At 46.3% G+C, this 17611-nt stretch overlaps 1 protein-coding gene across 1 annotated transcript in view; it reads left to right on the top strand.

The window, feature by feature from the left end:
* Window positions 1-14328, top strand: part of GC (GC vitamin D binding protein) — a 122810-nt gene extending 108482 nt beyond the window's left edge. Inside the window, exon 13 of the mRNA XM_075285249.1 lies at window positions 14280-14328. The gene's annotated coding sequence lies outside the window, so the exon portion shown is untranslated. The remainder of the gene's footprint in view (window positions 1-14279) is intronic.
* Window positions 14329-17611: the final 3283 nt, after the last annotated feature.

Below are 17611 nucleotides of genomic sequence, written 5' to 3'. Positions count from 1 at the left end.
TCCTTTGGGTGAGTTGAGCCTTTAAACAGCAGAGATTTAGTTTTTGGCCCTTAGAGTGAGTAGAGCCTTTAAACAGCAGTGTTTTGGCCCTTGGAATGAGTAGAGCCTTTAAAAAGCATTGTTTTTGGCCCTTGGAGTGAGTAGAGCCTTTAAAAAGTATTATTTTTGGCCCTTGGAGTGAGTAGAGCCTTGCACCGGCAGTGTTTTTGGCCCTTTGACTGAGTAGAGCCTTTAAAAAGCAGTGTTTTTGGCCCTTGGAGTGAGTAGAGTCTTGCACCGGCAGTGTTTTTGGCCCTTGGAGTGAGTAGAGCCTTTAAAAAGCATTGTTTTTGGCCCTTGGAGTGTGTAGAGCCTTGCACCGGCAGTGTTTTTGGCTCTTGGAGTGAGTAGAGCCTCTAACCAGCAGAGTTTGGGGGAATCAGGGTGGATAGAAACTCTAACCAGCAAAGATGGGGGGAATCAGGGTGGATTGAGACTAGTAGGAGCAGAATTGTCAGGTGACAGCCGGCTGCGCTTATCCGTAATTATGCCACCAGCTGCGCTGAAGACCCTTTCCGATAGCATGCTGGTGGCAGGGCAGGAAAGGACCTCCAATGCGTACAGCGCAAGTTCCAGCCACAAATCCAACTTGGAGACCCAATAAGTATAGGGCGCAGAGGGATCGGAGAGGACAGGGCTGGGGTCGGCCAGGTACTCCCACAACATGCGCCTATACTTGCCCCTCCTGCTGACACTAGGCCCCTCAGTTGTGGTAGTTTGGCGATTGGGTGCCATTAACGTGTCCCAGACCTTGGAAAGTGTGCCTCTGCTGGGTGTGGACCAGATGGCAGTTGTTAGCCTGTTGGAGCAACTCTCCTCTCTGCCGCCAACGAGAGTTGATGGAAACTGTGGGGAAGCGCAATGCTTGCTGCTGTAAAGCTGTAGGCGCAGTAGACTCTGTTGGTTGAGCGCAAGCTTGCTCCACATCTGCATTTCCACGCCCTCGTCCCTGTCCCCTTGCACTGGCCTTACACATTTTTTGATGTATACTAATGCCCTTTTTTTCATCTATACACCGAGAAAACTGGGTTGGACATATACAGCAGGCACTAACAGTTCTGTTTCCTGCTAATATGTTGGGGGCACCCCTTGAAAAGCTTGGTTGAACGTATATAGCAGGCACTAACTGTTCTGTTTCCTGCTAATTTGTTGTGGGTCACCTCTTGAAAAGCTGGGTTGGACGTATCTAGTAGAGATGAGCGAACAGTGTTCTATCGAACTCATGTTCGATCGGATATTAGGCTGTTCGGCATGTTCGAATCGAATCGAACACCGCGTGGTAAAGTGCGCCATTACTCGATTCCCCTCCCACCTTCCCTGGCGCCTTTTTTGCTCCAATAACAGCGCAGGGTAGGTGGGACAGGAACTACGACACCGGTGACGTTGAAAAAAGTAGGCAAAACCCATTGGCTGCCGAAAACATGTGACCTCTAATTTAAAAGAACAGCGACGCCCAGCTTCGCGTCATTCTGAGCTTGCAATTCACCGGGGACGGAGGTTTCCGTCCAGTTAGCTAGGGGTTAGATTCTGGGTAGGCAGGGACAGGCTAGGATAGGAAGGAGAAGACAACCAACAGCTCTTATAAGAGCTAAATTCCAGGGAGAAGCTTGTCAGTGTAACGTGGCACTGACGGGCTCAATCGCCGCAACCCAGCTTTCCCAGGATCCTGAATGGAACACACTGACAGTGTATTCCCGTATACCCCATATATACACCCCAAATCCCCGTTCCAACGGTGTGCCCCCCCACCTTCACCTCAGAAATACCCTGCAAGTCCCCTAGCAATAGAATTGGGGCTATATACACCCACAATTTTTGCTACTGGTATATAGTGCCATTGTCTGACTGGGAATTCAAAGAATATATTGGGGTTACGTGCACCCACAATTTTTGCTACTGCTATACAGTGCCATTGTCTCACTGGGAATTCAAAGAATATATTGGGGTTATGTGCACCCACAATTTTTACTACTGGTATATAGTGCCATTGTCTGACTGGGAATTCAAAGAATATATGGGGGTTACGTGCACCCACAATTTTTGCTACTGCTATACAGTGCCATTGTCTCACTGGGAATTCAAAGAATATATTGGGGTTATGTGCACCCACAATTTTTACTACTGGTATACAGTGCCATTGTCTGACTGGGAATTCAAAGAATATATGGGGGTTACGTGCACCCACAATTTTTGCTACTGCTATACAGTGCCATTGTCTCACTGGGAATTCAAAGATTATATTGGGGTTATGTGCACCCACAATTTTTGCTACTGCTATATAGTGCCAGTTTCTGACTGGTAATTCAAAGAATATATTGGGGTTACGTGCACCCACAATTTTTGCTACTGGTATATAGTGCCATTGTCTGACTGGGAATTCAAAGAATATATGGGGGTTACGTGCACCCACAATTTTTGCTACTGCTATACAGTGCCATTGTCTCACTGGGAATTCAAAGAATATATTGGGGTTATGTGCACCCACAATTTTTACTACTGGTATACAGTGCCATTGTCTGACTGGGAATTCAAAGAATATATGGGGGTTACGTGCACACACAATTTTTGCTACTGCTATACAGTGCCATTGTCTCATTGGGAATTCAAAGATTATATTGGGGTTATGTGCACCCACAATTTTTGCTACTGCTATATAGTGCCAGTTTCTGACTGGTAATTCAAAGAATATATTGGGGTTACGTGCACCCACAATTTTTGCTACTGGTATATAGTGCCATTGTCTGACTGGGAATTCAAAGAATATATGGGGGTTACGTGCACCCACAATTTTTGCTACTGCTATACAGTGCCATTGTCTCACTGGGAATTCAAAGAATATATTGGGGTTATGTGCACCCACAATTTTTACTACTGGTATACAGTGCCATTGTCTGACTCGGAATTCAAAGAATATATGGGGGTTACGTGCACCCACAATTTTTGCTACTGCTATACAGTGCCATTGTCTGACTGGGAATTCAAAGAATATATGGGGGTTATGTGCACCCACAATTTTTACTACTGGTATACAGTGCCATTGTCTGACTGGGAATTCAAAGAATATATGGGGGTTACGTGCACCCACAATTTTTGCTACTGGTAGATAGTGCCATTGTCTCACTGGGAATTCCACAAATAATTTGGGGATTCATTCACCCTACATCTCAGGCTCTTGCCATATTCACCCAGGTTGTCAGTGCTGCACCAGCTCGTTCCCAGACAGCTCGGCCCGAAAAACACGTTACCTATATAGAGGATTTGGACAATGAAGACAACATGTTCTAAATCTAATGTCTGCACCTTCTCCAGAATTAAAATAAAGGCAGCGTTTAACTTTCAAATAGCACTGCACAAAGGAAGAGCTTATCAGCTTGTCTCATGACATGCTACTGAAAAGTGTCATTTGTGTATCTTAATGTAAATATAGTTGTATAAGCTTTTTGGGTTTTAGGCACTGCCAAGTTATTTATTACCACCCGCTCCCTTATAATGATGATGACGCCAAAGTCACTGTGGGTGTTCAGAGCTCACAGCTTTGGTTGACATTTGTCTTGCTCTCTGTCGGTACCAGCTGTCTTTTTGGATACCGTAAAGTTATGTTGACTTTATTAACAGCTATAGAAGCTTTAGCCAGGTTGTGACGGTGTGTAACCCTAACAACACTAAGTGGGATACACATTAATAGTCAGTCTATGTACGCTAAACGTATCACTGAAGTAATTTTTTTTCCCTCTCCCCTAATATAAGAAAGGAACAGACATTAGACCTAGACCGGGGTTCGAGGCTTGTAAAAATCCAGTATTATTTGTTCTTCATGATGTGAAATATGTGTTGAAAAGCAACCCAAGATGAAGTCAGCCATGTGTGCCAGTGTGTTACTTGGCATGCCTTTGCTGGCCCCAACTGTAAGGGTCACTCTCCATTTCCTCCATTTTCCACTCCCCTTCACACCATTTGTGGTGAAGCAATGGGATGCACTGAAGTGCACCCTCTAGCCTCGTGTGGGACAGGGACATCAGATGCCACTACAACCCCCTCGTCTTCCTCCGCCAGCCAACGGTGCGAAGATGAGAGGAGTGTGCTCTGAATGTTTTCTGCCTAGCAGAGGCTAGTTCTCACTTACGAAAATGGCCCCACTTTGACCTGTATATCAGGCACAATGGTGTAGGTTTCAAAGAAACATGGCACCAACAAGTTGGAAAACGTGGGCCATGCGTGGACCGTGTTTGAGTCTGGCAAGCTCCAGATCTGCTACCAGGTTCCAGCCATTATCACAGGCGCAAAAATGCCAGGCCCCAGGTGTAGCAGGGAAAAAAAAATGCCATCTCAGCCAGGATGGCATCCCTGACCTCGGAGGCACTGTGCTGTCTGTCCCCCAAGCTGATCAGTTTCAGCACGGCCTGCTGACATCTCCCCATGCCAGTGTTACAGTGTTTTCCGCTAGTAGCTGGGGTGGAGGTTGCAGCTTCGTAGGGTTTCAGTCTACTCCTGCCATGAATTTTGGCCTGGGAGAGGAGATAGGTCACCCCAGTTTGCACCCGGGGAACAGACTCCACCACATTCACCCTGCCTGTCATTAAAGATAAGCACTGCAGCATCCCTGACCACAGGCGCTTGTCCATGTGTCGGTGGTCAAGTGGACCTTGCAGCAAAGCGCAGAGCTCTGGGCCCGACTGATGTTATGGGACACATGCAGGCGCAAGGCAGAGACAGCACATCAAGAGAAGTAGTAACGGCTAGGCCCAGCATAGGGAGGTGCCCCAGCTGCCATCTGCTGACGGAAGGCCTGGGTCTCCAGAAGCATAAACAAACACCAACATCTCCAGGGCCAGCAGTTTATCGATGAGGCTGTTAAAGGCTTGGGCATGGGGGTGGGTTGTGTTGTACTTCTGCCTGCAATGAAAAGCTTGGGAAATGTGGAGTGGCTGGGAAGAGGCGCATGATGGTGCAGGCCAAAAGGGCGCATGAGGGTGAACTCCCCAATGTGTCAGAGATAGGTGTGTAGGTGTCCTTGCATCATATACTTGCACCATATTTGGCTTTGGAAGTTAATTTTGTGCCAAAAAGTGGTTAAGACAGCGATACCTCAGCTACTCCCGTTACACTGTCTATTGAAGTTACCATCTGTGGAAGTGGACCACCATTTCTAAGATCCCAAAGGAAGCAGGCAAGAGATGTGCAGTTCAGAAAAAAAGATGAGAAAATAAGTGTAGGCTGTAGAGCACAGAGGGATCAGAGAGGACAGAGCTGGTGTCGGCCAGGTATTCCCACAACATGCGCCTATACTTGTCCCTCCTGGTGACACTAGGCCCCTGAGTGGCAGTAATTTGTCCAGGGGGGCCATTAACGTGTTCCAGACCTAGGAATAAGTCTTCCAACAGGGTAGAGTTTTGCAAGCCTTTGCTTCTACCCACTGTTTTTGCTGCTTAGCTTCCCTCCACATATACACTGCTTTCACCCCTAAACATCACCCCAGTTTATGCCTTTGTTTCTACCCTGTTTTTTTTGTTGAATTAGCTTCCCTCCACATCTACACTGCTTTAGCCCCTAAACATCACCCCAGTTTATGCCTTTGCTTCTACCCTTTTTTTTTTGTTGAATTAGCTTCCCTCTACATCTACACTGCTTTAGCCCCTAGACATCACCCCTGTCCATGTGGGGTCAGTGGCTTCGTCATCCACCAACTCCTCTTCCAATTGCGCACTGCCCCCTTACTGCAAACCGCACATGACCACAGCTTGCCTTGATGGCAACTGTGTCTCATGATCCCCACTTAGGTCCAGACAAGTCGGTGGCGGGTCCAAAACCCCAAAATTGGAAGGAAATGGCAGATGCTGCAGTATTTCTAACACCTGTTCCTGGTGCTCGGGCCTGGTCTGTGTTGTACCCTGCACCCTGCTTAACGCAGCTGCCATATCCGAAGTTGTGCTGAGCGCATGCTAATGTTTCGTGTCCAGTGCAATGGATGGGATGGGATTTCACATAAGTCTGCCACCCATGGCCACTCATGGTTGAGCAACTGAGGGAGTTGACTTTGACGAACCCGAGGGTTTTGGAGTTGGAACTACATCAAAGGTCTGTGCTGCTCACACACTCTGCTCAACACATGATATGTTTAGTGCCAGCAGTGTGGAGACGTCGCATAACAGCCGTTGTTCCAGCAGGTACAGGCGTTGTAGGAGTGCATAGAGGCTAGCAGCGGCAACTATAGACTTTAAAAACTATCCGCACAAGCGCCACACTTTCACCAGTAGCTCAGGTACATTGGGGTACCTTTTTCAAAAGATTAGCAGCAATGAGTTAAAAACGTGGCCCAGGCATGGAATATGTTGCAGGCTGCCAAGCTACAGAGCCAATCCCAGGTTACAGCCATTATCACACATGACAACATGCCTGGGCCCAGGTGCAGTGGCAAAAACCACATTGCCGTCTCATCGAGGATGGCATGACTCACTTTGTAGGCAGTGTGCTGTCTGGCCCCCAAGCTGATGAGCTTCAGCACGGCCCGCTGACGTCTCCCCACACCAGTGTTGCAGCGTTTCCAGCTCGTAGCTGGGGTCAATTTAACAGCGGAGGAGGGTGGTGTTTCAGCCCTCCTCCCAGGAATGTTGTGTGGGGAGACAAGTCAGGCCACCACATTTTGCGACCCGGTCCACGCCTCAACTACATTCAACCACTGTGCCCAAATTGAAAGGTAGCGTCCCTGTCCGCATGCACTTGTCCATTCGTAACTGGTCACATGGAACTTTAGGGCTAAGCGCTGAATTTAGGGACCGCCTCATGTTTGGGGGAAAGTGCTGGTGTGGACGGCACAGTGCGGTGGCGCAGTAGACACTCTGCCCAAAAAGGGCAGAGTGTCCCCCAGCCGGGATTCCAACATCTCCTGGGCCAGATTTCTTGAGATGAGGCCGTTGAAGCCTTGGGCATGTGGGTGGGTTGCGCTGTACTTTAGCATGAAATGAAAGGCTTGGGAGATGGGGAGTTGCTGGGAAGAGGCGCATGATGGCGCGGGCAAAAGGAGAAATGGCAGGAAAAGGTGAGGATAAGGGTGAACTCCCCAAAGTGTCAGAGGCAGATGTGGAGGTGTCCTGGCTGCTGGTCTGGACTGCAGCGCCAGCCCTGTCAACAGTGGGAGAGGCAGTGGCCGCCAGGCCAAACGACGATTATCCTGCGCTTGCTCTCACCCACTGAGCCCAGGGCTTGCCTTCCAAATGATGGCACCCGCAAGAGGTGGTGAGATTCCTCTCCGCAGATCTCCAAACCATCTTGGACTTGCAAATTGCACTAAATTTGTCATGTAACTGACATGTATATGATGAGTCTATCCATTGTCTGTTCATTTTGGTGAAAGTCAGCCTGTCAGCTGACAGACAGCTGTGCTTGTCAGTGATGATGTCACCGGCTGCTTGTACCCCCAGTTTTTGCTGCTTAGCTTGCCTCCACATCCACACTGCTTTTGCCCCTACACATCACCCCTATCCATGCCTGTGCCTCTAGCCATAAGTCTGCCACCCATGGAAACTCATGGTGCAGAAAGTGAGGGAGCTGACTCTGAGGAACCCTTGGGTTTTGTAGCTGGTACTCCATCAAAGGTCTCTGCTGCTCACACACCCTGCTGAACATACGGTATCTAGGGTTAGAGAGTGTGGTGACCTCGCACAACAGTAGGTGCTTCAGGCAGATGTAGGCCTTGCTGGAGTGTATTGCGGCTAGCTCCAGGTACTGTAGACTTGGGAAAGTGGGTGTCCAAGTGCCGCACTTTCACCCTTAGCTCAGCTAATTTGGGGTATGTTTTTAAAAATCATTGCACCACTACATTGAACACGTGGGCCAGGCATGGAACGTGTTGGAGGCTGGCAAGCTCCAGAGCCCTCCAACAAGACAAAAAAGCCTGGCCCCAGGGGCAGCGGGGATAAACAAATTGCCATCTCATCCAGGATGGCATCCCTGACCTCAGAGGCAGTGTGCTGTCCATCTCCCAAGCTGATGAGCTTCAGCCCAGCCTGCTGACGTCTCCCCACACCAGTGTTGCAGCGTTTTCAGCTCGTAGCTGGGGTCAATCTAACAGCGGAGGAGGAGGAGGGTGGTGTTTCAGCCCTCCTCCCAGGAATGTTTTGTGGGGAGACAAGTCAGGAAAATTCTTGAAACGGGAGAGTTTTGCATCTTTGCCCTTGCTGCCTATGGACATCCCTTTGCCTCTAGCCACCATTTTCCCTGCTTTGCTTGCCTCCACATCCACACTGCTTTTGCCCCTAGACATCACCCCAGTCCATGCCTTAGCTTGTACCCCCAGTTTTTCCTGCTTAGCTTGCCTCCACATCCACACTGCTTTTGCCCCTAGACATCACCCCAGTCCATGCCTTAGCTTGTACCCCCAGTTTTTCCTGCTTAGCTTGCCTCCACATCCACACTGCTTTTGCCACTAGACATCACCCCAGTCCATGCCTTAGCTTGTACCCCCAGTTTTTCCTGCTTAGCTTGCCTCCACATCCACACTGTTTTTGCCCCTAGACATCACCCCAGTCCATGCCTTAGCTTGTACCCCCAGTTTTTCCTGCTTAGCTTGCCTCCACATCCACACTGCTTTTGCCCCTAAACATCACCCCTATCTCTGCCTCTAGCCATAACTCTGCCACCCCTGGAAACTCATGGTGCAGAAACTTTGGGAGCTGACTTTGAGGAACCCTTGGGTTTTGTAGATGGAACTCCATCAAAGGTCTGTGCAGCTCACACACCCTGCTCAAGATATGGTATTGTAGGGTTTCAGCGTGTGTGAATGACGGACAACAGCCTGTGTTTGGACAGATGTAGGCCTTGCCAGAGTGTTTTTAGGCTAGCAGCGACTCCTGTGCACTTGCAAAAGTGGGCGCACAAGCGCCGCATTTTCAACAGTAGCTTCGGTACATTTGGGTATGTTTTTAAAAAACTTTGCACCACTAGGTTAGACGTGGGCCAAACATGGAACGTGTTGGAGGCTGGCAAGCTCCAGAGCCGCTACCAGGTTCCAGCCATTATCACAGACGTAAAAATGCCAGGCCCCAGGTGTAGCAGGGAAAAAAAAATGCCATCTCAGCCAGGATGGCATCCCTGACCTCGGAGGCACTGTGCTGTCTGTCCCCCAAGCTGATGAGCTTCAGCACCGCCTGCTGACATCTCCCCACACCAGTGTTTTATCGTTTGCCGCTAGTAGCTGTGGTGGAGGTTGCAGCGTCGTAGGGTTTCAGTCTACTCCTGCCATGAATTTTGGCCTGGGAGAGGAGATAGGCCACCCCAGTTTGCACCCGGGGAACAGACTCCACCACATTCACCCTGCCTGTCATTAAAGATAAGCACTGCAGCATCCCTGACCACAGGCGCTTGTCCATGTGTCGGTGGTCAAGTGGACCTTGCAGCAAAGCGCGGAACTAAGGGCCCACCTGATGTTGAGTGACACGTGCTGGTGCAAGGCGGGGACGCCACACCGGGAGAAGTTGAGACGGCTAGGGACGGCATAGTGAGGTGCCACAGTTGCCATCAGGTCCGGGAAGGCGGGAGTTTCAACAAGCCGGAACGCCAACCTCTCCTGGGCCAGCAGTTTAGCGATGTTGGCCTTCTAGGCTTGCGTGGGTGGGTGGTTAGCGGTGTATTTCTGCCGGCGCTCCAATGTCTGAGAGATGATGGGTTGTTGTAAAGAAGCGCCTGATGGTGCCTTTGATGGTGCAGGAGAAGGAGATAAGACAGAAACAGGGGAGGATGAGGGAGAAGTCAACAAAATGGCGGAGGCAGATGAAGTGATGTCCTGGCTCTTCCTCTGGAGTGCATCGCCAGCACTGTGAGCAGAGGCAGTGGCATGAACGGCGGGCGACGTTTGTCCTACCGTTGCTGCCTGCCACTGATTCCATTGCTTGGATTCCAAATGACGGTGCATTGAAGTGGTGGACAGGTTGCTCTTCTCAGGGCCCCTACTCGATTTCGAGAGGCAAATTGTGTAGACGACACTATATCTGTCCTCGGCGCATTCCTTGAAAAAACTCTACACCTTCAAGAAACGTGCCCTCGATGGGGGAGTTTTTCTGGGCTGGGTACAAAAGGGAACATCTTTGGACATTCCGGGTCTGGCCTGGCTTCGGCAAAGCAGCTGACCTCTGCCTCTGGACATGTCTCTGCCTCTAGCTACCCTTTTTGGTGCTGCACCTGCCTCAACATCCACACTACTTTCCCAGCTTGACATCTGCCTTGTCCAGGTGGGGTCGGTGTCCTCGTCGTCCACCACCTCCTCTTCCAACTCCTGTCTCGCCTCCTCCTCCTGCACAATGCGCATGTCAACTGGCTGCCCTGACAGCAACTGCGTCTCATCGTCGTCGATGAGGGTGGGTTGCTGGTCATCCGCCACCAAATCGACCGGAGATGGAATGGAGGAGACTCTAGTGTTTGAGCATCTGGACACAGATACTCGTCTGTTAGGTCCGTGGAATCGCGAAATGGAGGGGCAGGTTGCGGTACAGTCAAAGGAAGGGAGAACAGCTCTGGGGAGCAGGGACAGTTGGGGTTATTGTTCTGGGAAGATTGGGAATTTTGGGTGGAAGGAGGACAAGACTGTTGGGTAAGAGGAGGTAGAGGCTGCCTGGCTGGTGGACAATGTGCTTTAAGCGTTATCCGACAGCCATTGCAAGACCTGTTCCTGGTTCTCGGGCCTACTAATCTTTGTACCATTCAGCCTAGTTAATGTGGAACTTTTGTGCAAAGCGCAGAACTTAGGGCCCGCCTGATGTTAAGGGACACACGCTGGTACAAGGCTCAACTCACCCTAAGTGCCAAAAACACTGCTGGTGCAAGGCTCTACTCATGCCAAGGGCCTCAATCTCTGCTGGTAGCTCAGCTTAAGGTCCTGTAACTTTGTTTGGAAGGGCTCATGTTAAGGGCTAGAAAAGTGAATTTTGGAAGGTCTTACCACATCACACACACACACACACTTAAAATGACAGTTAAGGGTGAGGGCTTTTGGAATTCCCATTGCCTATTCCATTTGTGGTTGTCATGGGGAACGTGATTTAAAGGGGTGGTTGTTACTGTTTGTTGAGCTTAAATTGGGGTTTGTGTCCATCCATTTGGGGAGTAAAGAAGGTTTCCAGGTATTTTCCCACTTTGATAGAGGTTTTTTTGAATGTGGAAAGTGTGTAGTTGTTAGGCAGTGATGTTGGGGTAATAGAGGGTCTTTGGTGTGTTAGATGCCCCCAGACATGCTTCCCCTGCTGTCCCAGTGTCATTCCAGAGGTGTTGGCATCATTTCCTGGGGTGTCTAGTGGACTTGGTGACCCTCCAGACACGGATTTGGGTTTCCCCCTTAACGAGTATCTGTTCCCCATAGACTATAATGGGGTTCGAAACCCGTTCAAACACACAAACATTGAGCGGCTGTTCGAATCGAATTTCGAACCTCGAACATTTTAGTGTTCGCTCATCTCTAGTATCTAGCAGGCACTAACTGTTCGTATTTCCTGCTAATTTGTTGGGGGTCAACCCTTGAAAAGCTGGGTTGGACATATATAGCAAGCACTGTTCTGTATCCCTGTTTTGGGGGGGACACCGTCCGTGGAAAGCTCGACTCCTCAGCCTGCAGTATATAGCTCTCAAAAGAGCTGTTGTTTTACTTCCGTTTTTCCCTTCCTACTAGAAGCTAATAACTATCTAGCCCTCAGCAGATCTCTCTCTCCCTATCTCTCACCGCAAATGACACGAAGAGTGCGCTGGCTATTCTTTTAAATCAGAGGTCACATGTTTTCGGCAGCCAATGGGTTTTTTACATTTTTTTCAATGCCTCCATTGTCGTAGTTCCTGTCCCACCTCCCCTGCACAGTTATTGGTGCAAAAAAAGTGCCAGGGAAGGTGGGAGGGGATACAAATTTTTACTGCGTTTGCCACATGGTATTCGATTGCAAACAAATACCTCGAACGGCCTGATATTCAATCGAACGGTGTTCGCTCATCTCTATTCCCGCTATCACTTTCGCAGAATAGTCACCACAAGAAAACAAAAAAATACTTCTGTAAGCAAAATAAAATATGTTGTTACATTTCTCAGCATTGGCTTTCCATCACAAAGTCAAAGTTTTTCAGTAGACATTGGTAAAAGGATTAGCAATAAAGCCAAATAAAAATAAGTGTCTTCTGTATAAATTACAACATTGTGGTAGAGTATGAGGCGAAAAACTGAAACGCTGCAAAAGTCAAATGAGGATAAAAATATAATGATTGATGGGTCCAGCAAAAAAATGAAGAAAGAGAATGGGATATGAAATTACCTCTGTATGAAATGCAAATGATGAAGCCATAGTCTTTTAACCATAATATCTTGGTATTTTTCCACTTTTAAAGGTGAATGTCATTTTACTGACAGACACAGAAACTACTACGGTGCAATTTAGAGAGTACATTTAGAATTTTAAACCAGAACAAAGACAAGACCATTTCATGAGCATTAATGAATGAAAACAAGCACCATGACATTGTAACCTAATGTTCTGCACAAGTACTTGTGTCTGAGTAACCTAAATAAATTATGATATCATTAATGTTATTTCACAGTTTTACTACAGCTACTTATTACAGCTTTACTTTGTTTAATACAAAGTACAAAATGTGGGTACACAATAAGAAATATGGGTACTGCATACTATTTTACAGAAATAGACACTTAATAAACCAATATATCTATCCTAAATGGAATAAATTAAAAAAAAATCAAACTTGTCCAACAAAAAATAAGCCATCATATTATAGGTTTATTAAGGAAAAAAAAAAGTATGACTCTTAGAATGAGCCAATGAAAAAGTTTTATAAAATTGCTTGGTGCTGAGGGCTCAAAATAGGCCTACCCTTAAAGGATCAATGTCACAGTATGCTGACGTATTCCTACTGTGGCCCTTACCCATGCCCTCTTTATTATTCTCGAAGTCTTGTCTTGTATTGCAGATAGCCAATGATTGAAGTATGGTCTTTATGCATGCATGCTGACTCTGGCCTCCTTAAAGGGCTAGCATGTGTTAACACTGTTTTCACCTGCCTGTGGCCTACTGTCCCAATGTATTAAGGGGGTCTGCCAACAAACTGTGGGTCTGAGCTGTAAGGTCCTTTTAGGTATCTTTATTGTGCTCTTCTGAATAACATATCTACCTTGTTCTGTTTGAAGCCCGCCCTGTCCTTTTTTCTGTCTATCATATCAAGGCTGACAACCCCAACCTCTGCCTTCCTGACTACAACTACTATCTACTGATTCTGTACTGCTTACTGGTGTTACCAACTGGTGTCACATCAGTTTTCACCAACAGAGACTACTCCTGTAGCAGTGACCTTGGGAATCCCCTGCAATAAAGTCCATATCACTGTATGGAGGTTAAAGGGTAAATACCAGGAAAACCCGTAAACTCCATTTTCAGGTTCAGTCTCCAGTCAAGTACATTATAACTTACGCTGGGTTCACACCAGTGTTCGGTCTCCGTACTCAGGTTTCTGTCTTCTGCCAGCAGAAGGCGGAAACCTGTCAGACCGGGTCTGGCCGTGAGCACCGATGAGCGTTTTGTGCTCTCGGGAGCAAAACCATTTTTTTTTAAACCAGACACAAAGTCCTGCATGTCCAACTTTGTGTCCGGTTAAAAAAAACTGGTTTCACCGCGGAGAGCATAAAACGCTCACAGGTGCTCACGGCCAGACACTTTTCAAACCCACCCAGGGCTTACCCATGACTCCCAGAGCCCACATTTTCATCAGTGGTCGCCACCCATTGCCTAATCACAAAGAATGACAAGTTTTGACGTGAAGTGAACACAGGTGAAATTGGATGCCTTGGTAGACGTGGCCAGCATCTAGGTATGGCGAACAGCTCATTTGCCTACATTATTAATAAATTATTAAATAAATTATTTAATAAATTAAAAATTATTAAATTAATGTTCTAAAGGATTACTTACAAGCTTCAAACAGGTAAACTACAACCTGTAGTCAAAACTTTATAAGCAAACTATTAATACACTAAGTCTAAGGGCCCACGCAGCAAATCACTGCCAAATAACGGTGCAGAAAAGATCACGTGCTGCCGGCTCCTGGAGTAAAAACAGTATATTGGATTTCCTGATGACTATCTCTCTTGTTTACTTTGTATGTAAATGTGTTAATTAATCTATGAATTACAAATAATCCAAAAATTATATATTTTCCAAAATAATGAAAAATAATTTCAATTTTCCAAATTTTTTGTATTGTAGGAACATGGCTTCAATCGTTGAAGGAAAAGTTTTGGGAGCTGTAGAACAGGAGTTTGGTTTGTTCTGAAAATACTGCAGTATTCCTCTTGTGGGGTTTTTTTGGCAGCACATTTTCATATATAGTATATAAAATAAACTTTGTTGGAGTTACTTTTGAGTTTTTGCTTCATTATTTCTATCTTGCAGACTAAAAGAAAGTCGTGCTAGATGTAAAATACAGCTTTCCTCAGTGAAAGGTCCTCTGGTTTACAGTGATAATTGATAAGTGCAGAATTTTATTCATTGGTAGCCCTGGGGATATTATTATGTGCTGTTCCTATTTATTGCTTTCTCCAAATATAAAAGAGCAGACCTCATTGTTACTCCTCTTAGATTTATAATTAGAGAGAAAGATTCAATGGTGTTCAAAGCAAATATGCCTAAATAGAGGTACAAGGAACTGAGCACAGACACAAGGGAACATATGTGTCAAGGGTAAATCTACAAAAAAACACGCATTGCTAACAAAACTCCCTCACATGCTGCTTATTGTAATCGATCTATTAAGATCAAACCTGCATTTCAAATGACATCATGTGACAATTATATTAAAAGATGTGTACAATTTATGCCTGAGGGCTGTGTCAAAAACGCAGTTCATCTATGTACAATACAAAGCGCATAGGCGGTAGAAATCCAGCTCCCTAGCAGCCTAGGCATAAATCCTTTCAGAATGTACAAGGTATAGATATGAAATTAGAGACTGCTAATGTTAAAAATAAAGGATTTGCAGAAATTCTGCTATAGCTAGATCATTGGCAAGTTAGGTATACACTTATAGGGGTGATGAGAAGGGATATGCTGCATAAAGAAAATAGCTACAGTATAAAATAAATACCGCACCATGGTGTAAGTGTGCAAACAATCTGACTGTAGTGACAGCTCATCTCAGTAAAATTTTGAGCCGCTGGATATACATACAGTATATAACTAGTCCAGGATTGTTCTAAACTGTGTCAAGAGAACGCGTGGATTTCATTATATTAAAGAATACATTTACTTTACTAACTTTTTGCTTTTATGTATTAAAAACAAACATGTTAGAGTGTTTGGGTAAGGGGGCGTTCACACTTTCATCCCTGTGCGCCCTGTGTCAGTCCACCGGGTCTCCATCCTAATCCCCGGAGAAACTGCACAGGGAATGGTTTCCCGGAGGTCAGTTTTAAAACTCATTCATTTGTAATGTAATGTTCAATGTACTGTGTGGGTGCACATAGAGAAATGGAAAAGAATGGGTGGAGTCAATGTAGAAATGGGTGGAGCTAAATTTACATAGCGCTCTGCACACTCTGTTCCTCTTTCTATCTTTCTGCCTTATAATTATTATTGTTCAGGGTGCAGTTACCTGTGACCAGGACTACTATATATAAGTGCTTATATTGTATGGGGCCAGTAAGAAGGAATTATACTATGTGGGGGCCATTTTAATTTGAGTGAATCAGGTATGTTTAAGTGGTGGTGTTGGGGGACGGGCCCAATTATGAAACCTTTACACTGGGCCCACCAATGTGTTAAAACGGCCCTGCTGAGTAATACTACCATATTGTTACTATATAAAGAACATAATACAAAGACCAATATTATCACCATATAATGAACACACAGTGGTAGACACCAGTTCCAGGCACTCTGAAGACTATTGAGTAGGGTTGAGCCGATCTTGACTTTTCAGGATCGATTTTAAAATCCGATTTCCGATCATTTTTCATTCGAACCCGATCTCGACCCCAATTCCGATCTCCCAATGCAAGTCAATGGGATTTTTTAATTAATCGGAGATCGGATTTTAAAAGCGATCCTATTCACTATACAGCATGGAATCTAACAATTGTTAGAATCCACGCTGTGTAGTGAATCACTAAAGTAGCCAGAGGATTTTTTTTTAATCCTCTGGCTACTTAGTCCTCCCTGGTGTCCACTTACCTCCAGAGATGGCTGGTCCGGTGCCCGGTGCCTTCTTCTTTGCTTCGCTGCTGCTCCCTGCCAGGTTAGGAGAGTGTGGGTGGGTTAGGAGAGTGTGGGCGGGTACTGGGAGGGAAGACGTCACATCTCCCCGCCGTGTACCCGCCCACACTCTCCTAAGCCACAAGCCCCGCCTACCTAGCGCTTTAAACACTAACCTGGAAGGCGGGGCAGCAAGGCAAGAAGAAGGAGGGCACCGGAGCAGCCATCTCTAGAGGTAAGTAGCTGCTACAGATGTTAGTTTAGCCTCCCATTCCAATGAATGGAGGCAGCTGGCGCGCAGGGGGTTAAGGCTGTGTGCTGGCTGCTTCCATTCATTCCTATGGAACTGCAGCGGAGCCTTGACACTGAGTATACAGCGTATACTCAGTGTGAAGGCTAAGCAAAGCATTGTGGGAAAAGATCACCGATCTCAATCCCACATAAAAAGATCGTGTTCAGAATTCCGATGGCTATCGTAAAATTTTCTCGATCGCTGATCGGAATCCGATCTTTTCCGAACACAATCGCTCAAACCTACTATTGAGTGATTATAGCACTGCTACCTCCAGTGATCTCCATTCCATATGATCCAGGCTGGCACACTGTCTTTTCCCAGTCATGTCTTCTGCTGCATCTTTAGCTTCTAGCTTTTGTAACACCCTTCCCTACCCTGATTCCCTAGTTTGCCCCCCAAATTATAGTGACATGCAATAATAGTGGTGATATTGTCCTACAGAGTAATATGTCCATCTTTGTTCACCACACTATAGTGACCCCTTAGCGACATCAAAACTGTAATAGTGTCCCCTTACGGCACCATCACCAGTCAAGTTGAGTGGGTAGGTGTTTGGTGGTACAGACTCAGTGAATGCATACAGGGCCTTCATTTACCCAGGTTTAAATAGATAGATCCTGGAAATTCTTCTGGTTAAAGATTTTATTGGCCTACTGTCTTTATGTCAGAAACGTATGAACTTTGTACTGAAGTAAGACAAACAATTGTACACTTTCTCACATTACAATTTTTCACATTTTTCTATTTTGCTACACAAATGTTATTTTTAATGTATGAATACGAACAGTATTAAAAGGATGCCCTGCTTACTTACTATGACAGGTGCTTAGTGTTTCCACAGAAACCATGATAATCCTGCTTTGATGTCTGCTCTTCTTGACCCAGTCACAACAGATCATATTAAAAAGTATTCTTAGTATTCATAAATTGTATGGGCAAACTAAGTAGGTCTATGACATGGTCACATTGACTGCTCCAGATTGTGGAATATCCAGCTTTGTGCTATGCTCTATTACAGCGTAGATCACTATTTATAGAGAACACCAGTAATAGA

This window comes from Leptodactylus fuscus, chromosome 1 (genome assembly GCF_031893055.1).
Source record: "Leptodactylus fuscus isolate aLepFus1 chromosome 1, aLepFus1.hap2, whole genome shotgun sequence".
NCBI lineage: Eukaryota > Metazoa > Chordata > Amphibia > Anura > Leptodactylidae > Leptodactylus > Leptodactylus fuscus.
The sequence above is the reverse complement of the archived record's forward strand: the minus strand, read 5'-3'. Positions and strand labels throughout refer to the sequence as shown.